Genomic DNA, 10,666 nt, shown 5'->3' with positions numbered 1-10,666 from the left:
TCGGCTGTGGCTTTAGTTTTGTTGCTTTGTAAAAACCCACTCTACCACTTTCTAGCAGCAGGAGGGAAAAGTTAGGCTTCAGGAAGAACTTTTCTTGTCTCTGCCCATAGAGAAAAAAGGCCATGGTCAGATTAGCAGTGTCCTTTTGGGAACCAGAGGTGGGGGAGTGAGAGATTGGGGGAATATCTATCTCAATGAGCCAGACAATCCCAAAGCAATTAGGGGGTATTAAAGTGGTCTAACATGCAATCCAGGCCTCAGCCCAGCTGAGGCCTCCTGCTAGTGTGGGAGGGGTCCCGCTGAAGTGGTCTAGGCCCCTGGTACACCATCTCCAGCCCAAGCTTGGAATCTGCTGGTGCCCTAGGAGCCATGAGGGTAAGGAAAGTATCAAAATCCTCTACGTCACAGAAGCTGACTCTTCAGGGCAGTGAAGTTACCCAAGGGGACAGTAGTTTGATTCTGGGGTTTCCTTGGAGGTGAGGGTAGGGGTTCTCATTTCCAGCTTGAGCTCCTTGATGATTTTGGAGGGAACATCAGCTGTGAGTTAAGGTCACAGTCCCCCTACCCCAACCCTGGAGAGGAGGAAAGCCGGTGGAGGGGCTGGCCAGAGCTCTTGTTGTCAGGAAAGACAGTGCTGGTCTGTTTTCTTGGGAGTCTGGTTTCACATTGTCCTGTACTCCCTCCCTGGCTCTGGTCCCATTGGCCTCTTTTCGGTGACATTCTCCCCCAGGAACCATCCCTGGCCATCCCCTCCCCCAGCCCCAGCCAGTTCTCCCTGACACACTCTGGGCGAGAACACAAACCTCATCCTCCCATCTGCTGGGTTCCCCCGAATTCACAGCCCATCCTTCCCTCATTCATTCAGCAGATACGTACTGAGCAATGAACTGTGTGCCAGACACCGGCTTGTGGTTCTGAAAGGACCAGTCTCTGTGCTCTGGAGGCCAGCCCAACAGGGAAGAGAGGTACCCTAGGTATGGCAGGGCTTTCTTTTTTTTTTTTTTTTTTTTTTTTAATTTTTTTTTATTTATTCATGATAGGCACACAGTGAGAGAGAGAGAGGCAGAGACACAGGCAGAGGGAGAAGCAGGCTCCATGCACCGGGAGCCTGACGTGGGATTTGATCCCGGATCTCCAGGATTGCGCCCTGGGCCAAAGGCAGGCGCCAAACCGCTGCGCCACCCAGGGATCCCTGGCAGGGCTTTCTTGTGGGAGCTCCTCAGAGCCTCAGGTGACCGTCCTCTGAGCCGGGTACTAAGGGTTGAAGAGGAGTTTGTTTACCAGGCAGGGGAGGGGTAGGAAAGGCATTCTGGGCAGAGGGTATAGCATGTGCAAACACGTGGCAATGAGAAAGAGTGTGCCATGGTGGGGGCGGCCATGGCAAGGAGGGCAGAAGATATGGCTGGAAAGGTACATCAGGGCCACTGCAAGGCCCAAGAAGGAACCAGGACTTCATCTTGAGGATGTGAGGAGGCACCAGGGATTTCAAACAGAGAATGAAGTGACCAGGTTTGGGATAGATAGGTATCTGCTGAGGTGATGAGGGCTGGGGGATTTGGCTTGGAGATGTGTCATTTAACACAGCTCCTCTTTCCCTATGCTACCGCCCCATCTTGAGAGGAAAGGAAATCCCAACCCACTGCTTGCTGGCCTATCAGACCACCCCCCTTTCCCTCCCTCTGCTACAGCACCCAGTCCTGGTCCATCTCAGCTAATCTCCCCAAGGGTTCTGGGACACCACTTTGAGGGTACTGGGCACCCAAACTGAGGTTAGAAGCTGACTCTAAGACCCTCTCCCAGGACCCCAAGTCCTGGATGAAGGGTGCTGGAGAGGGTTGGGGCCCAGCTAGGTGGCTCTCAGTCTGGTCCCAGAGGACTGACCCCTCACCCCCGCCAACACACACACACCCCTTCCCAGGGACCTGCCACACTATCAATCCAGGATTTGGGGCCATGGCTTTTTTTCTACACTTTGGACTTTGATACAAAGCAGATCCAAGCCTATAGCCTCCAAAGTGCAGAGCATTTGTGCCCCTCTCTTCTCCCAACTGCCCTCTTCCTGCCTCACTCAGGGAATGCAGATGCATTTCAATATCCGCCTAAAGCAAACATAATTAGGAAAATAAATCAGTGAGGGGAACCCCCAAAGTTTAATACATTTCTAATACCACCGGGAAGAGATTGTGGTCTCCTCTGCAGGTCTGGGTTGCCAGACATTTGATTTCTGGGGAGGGGGCTGTGCTGCTGGACCTAGTCGCTTGCTTGATGAGTGGAAGGAGGGAATGGGGGGCTGTTTCTAGATCCTCAGAGGCCCCTGCATGCTGGAGGGAGAGGACTTCACCCCCACCCCCACCCCCACCCCAGATGCAGGAGTCAGACCCAGCTTCCTCCTCTGCAGCTGTTTCCCCCACAAATTAGACACCCGTTTAGGAAACAATGTAGCCTCGTTAATCATTTAATGAAATAAACAACTAATCATGCTGTGATGCTGCCAGAGTTTCTTAACCCCACAATCAGCCTGCCCTGGAGGGAGGAGGGAGAAGGAAGGGGCGAGGGTAGGGGTGGTAGGGGACTTGGTCATCCCCTGGGGACTCCAGGCTTTCCCAAAGGGACCCTCTGCAGAAAGAAATGGAGATTTGGAAGCCGAGGGCCTGGGGTTCAGCTCTGCCATTTCCTCCCTGGGGAGCCTTCAGTGAGGTTCTACACCATCTGTACCTCAGCTTTCACACCTGGAAAAAAGCTGATCACCACATACACTGCACTGTGTTGTTGAGGAAGAGTCAGAGGAGAAGAGATGTAGAGGAGCTGTGACCCTCGATAGGTGGCTGAGCTGGTGTCAACCTTTATTCCTTACAGCTTTGACTTCCAGGCCAGACTGCTTCTGAGCCTGCCCCAAGGAACCAGGAAAGGCCTCTTGGAGGGGACTACTGGTGCTCAGGATTCAAAGGCTGGAGGCAGGCCAAAAGACAGGAAGGGGGAGGCCTCTGTGTGTTGTTCCCACATCTATCCTGAGGGCCAGAGGGAGCTTTAATGACTCCTCCAAAGGCTGAGGTCCTTTGCTCCCCATTTTTCTAAGCCCCCCCACCCCGCCCCATAAACTTTTCTGAAGTCTCTGGGTGAGAACCCCACGTTGCCATGGTGACCTCACCCCAGGTACACTCAGACTGGTCCTGCAGGCTGAGGGAAGTGAGGGGAAAGGACTCATGTCCCCAAGGTTCCCAGTGGGCACCAGGACCCTGGCAGACAATCCTGGTACCGCTGTCTCCACCTCCTCCACACTTGCTTCCACAAGAAAGGGGTTCTTGGGCTCCTCCACCCCACCCCTCCACCCAACCCTTTCCCTCTCTACCAACAAAAGAGTTCCTTCTACACAGTGCAGCCCCTCTCCCAACTTCCCCCTTCCAGCTGAATTCCCAGGTCTGTCTCCATCTCTAGTAAATCCTCTACACCCTCTCCTTGTGGGTGGGGGTGAGGGTCAGAGAGAGGGGAGGCTCCCCAGCAGCTGCCCACCCCCAGCAGCCCAAGGAACAAGGGGCATGTGCGTGAGTGCCCCTCCCCCCATGAAAATGCCTCTGCTGTTGACTCCTAAATAACAGATGTCTGTCTGCATATTAATGAGATTGGACGAATAATTGGTGAGTTTTTCATTCAGTGTCAGAATGAACCCGGAGGCCTTATGTTCGTACACACAGACACCCACTCACCCCCACCCCTTCCCCCAGAGCACAATGAGACAGACGCAGATGCTGGCGAGTTTGACCCACAGAGGGGAGGGGCAGACAGGGAACCGGTGGCAGCAGGAGCGAGACCTCCAGGGTCTGGAGCTAGATTTGTTCAGGTTCTCCCTCTGGATTGGCCATCTCCCTGAACCCCCATGGGCCTAAGTTTGCATTTGTGAGATTTCACCACCAGGCAGAAGGGGCCCAGAAGAAGATGGGAGCCAGAAGGTAGAGAGGGTTGTGGGGAAAGGCAAGTGCAGCTTAGGGGGAGTGACAAAGCAGGGGGCTCCTTCAGTTGTGCCTCCCAGGAGCCCAGAATCGGTGGGCCCCGTACCCCGCTTTAGCCCCCATGCCAGGGTGTATGGTAGAAGAACAGGGATTTCTGAGTTGGATAGCTACAATTGCCAGCTGGGTGTTTCCCTCCGTGTTTTCCAACCTCTCTGAGCCTCTCCTACTCTTCTGGTCTCCAAGAACACCTACCTTGCAAGACTGAAAAGATGAAATGAGCAGAGGGGTGCCTGGGCAGCTCAGTAGGTTAAACGTCTGCCTTTGGCTCAGGTCATGATCCTGGGTCTTGGGATGCAGCCCCTGCCATTCCGGCTCCCTGCTCAGCGGGGAGTCTGCCTGTTCCTCTGCCCCTCCCCCCCAATTCATGCTCTTTCTCTTAAAATCTTTAAAAAAAAAAGATGAAATGAGATAAACTATGTCAAATATCTGTCCTAGTGCCTGCTTTATAATAGGTCCAACACATATCAGTTCTCCCCCCCCCCCCAACTATCCCCTAAACACACCAAGACCATTTAAAAATTGCTGCATCTCCTGCCAGCCCCACCCTTGTTAGGGCAGGGGTTAATTAGAAGTTTAGTAATTATCCTGGCTGCCTGGAAATCGGGAAGGAAAGATCTGAAGAGGGGCAGGAACAGAGAGAAGACTGATGGCAGCCCAGGCCTGGAATAGAAGGGAAGGGACCACAGTGGGGATGCAGAAGGTACTGCAGGCAAGTGGAGGGAGTCCCCAAACGAAAGGCTAGAATCTAGGGGGTAGATTTCGAAACCCCAGTTCTGTCGTGAACTTGACCTCAGAAGCTTCCTCCCCTCTTCCTGCCTCAGTCTCCCCATCTGTAAAATGAGGGAGCTGGCTTAACTCTCTAAGAGCCCTGCTCAGTGTGTGAAAAGGTGAGTCCCAGGGGCTGGAGGGTGCAGGGGAGGGGAGGCGGCCACCCCCACCCCCACCCTCTCTGGCCCGTCGGTCACTCTTGCTCTGTGTCTTCACTGCCTTGGTAAATAGATCTGCTGCACCAGCACACAACTGTCCATTGTGTCCTAATGAGGGACGAGCAGGGAAAACCAATCACTTATGATGCAAATGAGCGGCGGCTGCAGCCTCCAGGCTTTCCCTGAGTGCCTCTCTTCTGCCCAGACCCCTGAGCTGCCCCGTTGGGCGCCTTTTTCCCTAGCCTCAGTTCCCATCTGGTCCTGGAGAAGGATTGGGGTGGGGGGCAGACCCGCCTTCCCTTGGTTGCTCACTGCCACTCCCTGCAGGGAGCCTTAGCCCTCATAGGGAGCCTGGGCGGCTTCTCACCCCACCCCCAAACGGCAACCAGAGCAGCGCAGATTTTTTTAACTGGGGCGAAATTCATATAACATACAATTAACCACTTCGAGGTATACAGTTCCATGGCATTTAGCGCAGTCACCATGTTGCACAGCCACCACCTCTCTGGGCTTGGGTATCATACCCCTCTGCCCATCTCTGCACCCTTGGCCTCCAGTGGCACAGGGAGGCTGCTGAGGCCTCCACAGAGTCCAGGAGTCATGGAGGCTGGTGTTGGGCTAAAGGCTGAAAAGCCCAGGGCTGGCCTGAGATTGAAGTGACAAGGGACAAGCCCTGTGCTTTATTTAGCACAGAGGAGAAGACAGGAGAGATCATCTCTGCTTTCCCCAGCACAGCCCTGGGATCCTATCTTTGGGATTTTTTTTTTTTTTTTTCTTAATGTCTCTGGCATTTGGTTTGAAACCAGATGTGGCCACAGCACAAATCTTTGTTTCCATGGCTTTTCAGAGCTTGGGGATGATCCCACCAGCAGGCTTCTTATCTTGGCAGCTGCAGAGGTCTCTGAGACAGCCCCCAGGATCCCTCAGGCCACTAGGGAGGGGCTCCCCTCCATGGGCCCCTGTGGAAAGATTTTACACCTGTGTGGCACAATTTATTTTATCTTTATTCTAAGAGCTGGGAAGACTCATATAAGTTGTAGTTTGAGCTCCTCTTGCTAATACACACAGCCATTTGCTTCTATGTCGTTTTTGGGAGAAGAAGGCAGACTTCTGCTTACCTGTGTGTCTGTATTACCTTCAGATTCACCTCCTCACCCCCCTTCCCTAATCTAGGACATGTGGTAACGTTTTTAAAACAAAATAAGACAAAACAAAACTCTTTTGGAATTAACCAGTGTCAACTGCTGCAGCATTGCAGAGAAAGAAACCTTTACAGGGTCACAAACTTTCTTTTATCTTCTCTGGCCCCTATCCCCACCCAACCAGAGTCCACACTCCCTCTCTTCCAGACACAGTCCAGACAAATAATGAGGGCATTTCCATCTGTGTTCTAATGAATAGGGAGTCCCAGGCTAGTTAGTTCCAGCTCTGCCACCAATTCACTTTGACAAGGACCTCAGTTTTATCACCTCTAAAGTGGGAATAACAATTTTTACCCTGGCCATCTCCGAGGGAACAAGTGAGGCGGGAGAAATAATAGTTGTGCCAGTGCTTTGAACTTGCAAAGAGATGATCATGAACATCATAATTATGTCTCCAGTGATGGCGGCAGCAGTTTATCTGTCTTGACTGTCCAGCCTGGAGGGGCCCTTGCTGGAGGACGAAGGGGTAGGGGAAATGGATGTCCTCTGTCTGTGTGGGTGTTGGCTTGATTAATCACAAAGGAGTAGGCTTCATTGCAGGCAAGGAGGAAATCTGTAGGTGTGGGCTGAGAAGGGGAAATAATTCGTGGACGCTTAGATCTCTTACACTGTTTTTGGAATAAATCAGCGTTCTAGAAAAGTGAGTGGGAAGGATTGAAGGGAATTAGCACTCCTGAGGTCACAATGTGGTGGCTGGTTTTCCAGGGATCCTGGGGGGAACGGGGAGGGGGCAGTTGGAAAAGCCCTTCACTCAATGCATCCATTAATTCATCCTTGAACTCATTCATTCAGCAACTCCTCATTGGGTACGTAAAAAAGTATCTGCCAGGTATTGAGGCTGGGTGCCAAACAAAGATAAAATGATACTTACTAATCCTGCCCCCAAGGACCATCTAGTTAAATGGAGAAAATAGAATATATACGTAAATACTGACCGGTGGAAGATGTCATTAAAGCAAACTTCTGGGGATTTTCTACGGGGGGAGAGATTCTGGCCTCGAAGATTGGTGGAGGTTCTGTGGTCCTTAGGGACCTACAGGTCCCCATATTGGGTGGCCAGGGAGAGGGAGTAGCAGGTGAAGCATTGGAGAAGCTGGATTTCAGCTTGGGATGGCTGGTTTAGGAAAGCTAGGGGGTATTAGAGAAACATATCTGCAGAAGACTTTTCCAACTCTTTCTGGATCAGGTGCTCCTTCCCCCGGTTTTGCCAGCTGCAGGGTTCTTACTTGGGCCTTCTGGAATTTCCGGGGTTCCTTTTTACCCAGCCCAAACCCTACCCAAGCTCCAAGGATCAGCTTAAGATGCTTCACACAGAGGTCTGGCCACACAGCCCCCAGAGGGCTTCTGAACCAGAAGGCACAATTCTGTGAGGGTTTTCGGAGGCTTTCAAGCCTCCTGCATCAAACAGCAAGCAATCTGAAAGCCAGAAATGGATCTTTTCTCCCTCCCTTCCACAACCGCAGTGCACATGCGTAGAGGCTGCCATGGAACTGGGCACATGGTCTTCCCTCGATCACCACCTCCTAAGATTGGTTCCCAGCAGTTTAGCCTCGCACAAATCTTTCTCTGAAAAGGGCTTTGCCACCTCTTTTTGTTGTGTGACCTTGGACAAGTTGCTCGACCTCTCAAAGTGTCACGTTTCCGTTTGTATGTTGGGAACAGTGCATGTCACTTAGTAGGAACGTGGCAAATGATAGTCATTAATGATTATTCCTTCTGTTGCCCTCGCAAACTGGCAAGATCAGATGGTCCACAGAAACGAGGGCTGGCTTTCCGTTTTTCCCCACTTCTAGCTTCTAATTTAGTCATCTTTCTCCTCCCATCTGCCTCCTTCTGTTTTTGTTGTCCCTCAGTCTTTCCTGTCCCCACTCGATGGGTCTTGCCTGCCTTTCTCCCTCCAGGCCAGCTGTCTCTTCTCCCCTCAGAGCCCGCTGCTGCCTGGCCGACCCTCGCTAGGTGAGGGTTTTCTATTCACTCTGCTCTCCATCCGTCAATAAAGATAAATTACAAAATCATTTGTTTTATTTGTTCTTGTTACCTTGCGGACTGTCTGAAATTGCCTTTCTTTAGAAAGCCCTATTTGCATATCTCTATGCTGGAGTCAAAGGCTGCAGCTGTGGTTTCACTGCAATTTAAATATTAATAAAATCTCTAGCTGTTTTTTTAAGCAGTCTGGCCCTTCTGCTCCTAGGCTGCTAATATAATTTAATCTTTGTACTTTGCTTTGTATTTATTTAAAGGGCCGTTTTAGAGTCAACTGAAGCCAGCTGCTGCAATCTTGTAGATAAGAACCCCTAACCAGCCCACAAACCTTAGTTTTCCTTAAGAGGTCCAAGAGCCACCTCTCCTGGAGACAAAAATAGACCTCGGGTAACATTTTATACCAACCAGCAGCCCCTTATGCTAAACCGCTAAACCAGCAGTTCTCAAACAGTGTGCTCCAGCATCAGAGGGCTGGGCACCACCGTTGGTTTCTGATTCAGGATGTTGGGAATGAGTCCCCATATCTACAGAGCTGACCGTTCCTAGTGGTGGTGTTATTCCCCATCCTCATTCTCCATCAGGGTATCAGGGTTTGAGAATCCCTGCACTAAGCTGCTTGCAAGACTGCCTTATCATTCTGGGTCCCTGAAACTAGGTCTCCAAAGTTCATCTGTGCCAGTCCCTCCCCATAACTTGGCAGGGAGACTCTCTCTCCATTTTTCTATTCCTTCCAGACCCTCAAGGAAGGTCTTGCTTCATTGCTTAGATTTTCCTGATCATTCAGACTCATTTGAGGGTCGCCTTCCCCCCTGCCTCTGACCCCCAGCTCTCCCCAAGCCCTGCTCTCTACAGGTGCTGGCTGTCTCCCATTCTCCTTAATTTTCTATTTGCCTAGATTCATTTATTTAATTTTCTCCTTGTTATGGGCAGATTTACGAGCTGTTTGAGGGAGCTAAGCATCACCGAGGTATGGTAAGGGGGCCTCTGGCTCACCCACTCTACAGCTTTGGATAAGCAAGCTCCCTGGGTCCCTGGCTAGCAAGCCCGATTCTCCTGGAGCTCTGCGGGGGGATCTGCCGTTCCCCCTCATGCTGCCCTTCCTTCCCGTGTGCTGCCTGCCTCTGAGGCCCTCTTATCTGCTCCTCGCAGCCTTCACAGGATACATTCTGGGCAGCCTGGCTCCTTCCGCTCCAACCACCCCAACACTGATTCCTTTCTTTTTTGTCCACCTGTATTTGAGCTGATACTTTGTTGATGATTCTAGTTGCATTTTTTAGGAGGAAGATAATCTACAGAGCTCTCCTCTAGACCTCTCCCCTGCACCTGCCTGATAATCCCCCACCTTCTCCTGCCTTTCCAGCTCCTTTGCAGAAGTTCATTTGTGACAGGAGATAAAGGCGGCTCAGGACCCAGTTCCCCACAGGCTGCAGTGCCGAGAGGGCCAGACTGTGGGATGGAAAAGTGGGAGGACGTCTTAAAGCCAGAGGTCAAAGGAACAAGCAGATTTACTTCAACATCAGATAAGACTCTAAAACCCAACCAAGCATCATGAGGCCAGGGCTAGAAGCAGACTTCCGGGAATGGTTATGCAGAGCATGAAAAACAGACGGGGGGATATTTGTTGGAAGACCTCAAGAGATAATTACAGAAAGCTTTTTATGTGTCATCCCTGCTTTCACCCAAGATTCCTGGGAAGGCTGAGGCCTGGCTCAGCCCCAGGGTCCAACAAGCCATGGCTTGTCACTGTCACTGAAGACTGTGCCAATGGCACTTGCTTCCCACCCGCTTTGCTGTTCCCACCAAGACCCATGGACTCCCTGGTGGGTAGATAGCGGGCTGGCAGGAGTCCAGGGCGAGGTGGTGCCTCGGTGAGCCTGAACTGGAAGTTTTTTTTTTTTTTTTTTTTTTTTAAGAGTTTACTTTCAAGTAATCTTCACACCCAACATAGGGCTTGAACTCACAACCCAGAGATTAATGGTTGCCTGTTCTACAGACTGAGCCAGCCAGGTGCCCCTGAACTGGAAGGCTTTGGTCATGGCAAGATAAGCAGTCATAAGACGGAGGCCGGAGGGAGGTGGAAACAGGCAGCTATGAGCCAATCCTACCAGTTTCTACCCAGCGCTGCTTTTCCCAGGAGAGCTGCAGCTGGGAGGCAAAAACATGCTCTTGCCTCCCTCCAAGGCCAGCAAGAGTCTGGAGTGCTAGTTCCCCTAACAACCCGCTCCTCTCCCCAAACTACCCTGAGGCTTGAGCCAGGGCCTCTGAGTGGGGTCAGTGACCTGATGTGGCTGGGAAGCTGCATGACGAGCAGAAAGGGCATGGGTTTATTTATTTATTTATTTTTTTAAGATTTTATTTATTTATTCATGATAGTTACACAGAGAGAGACAGAGAGGCAGAGACACAGGCAGAGGGAGAAGCAGGCTCCATGCACCGGGAGCCCGACGTGGGACTCGATCCCAGGCCTCCAGGATCGCGCCCCGGGCCAAAGGCAGGCGCCAAACCACTGCGCCACCCAGGGATCCCGGGCATGGGTTTAGATTTCCAG

This window comes from Canis lupus, chromosome 9 (assembly GCF_011100685.1).
Source record: "Canis lupus familiaris isolate Mischka breed German Shepherd chromosome 9, alternate assembly UU_Cfam_GSD_1.0, whole genome shotgun sequence".
NCBI classification, from domain to species: domain Eukaryota; kingdom Metazoa; phylum Chordata; class Mammalia; order Carnivora; family Canidae; genus Canis; species Canis lupus.
Note: the sequence above shows the minus strand (reverse complement) of the source record.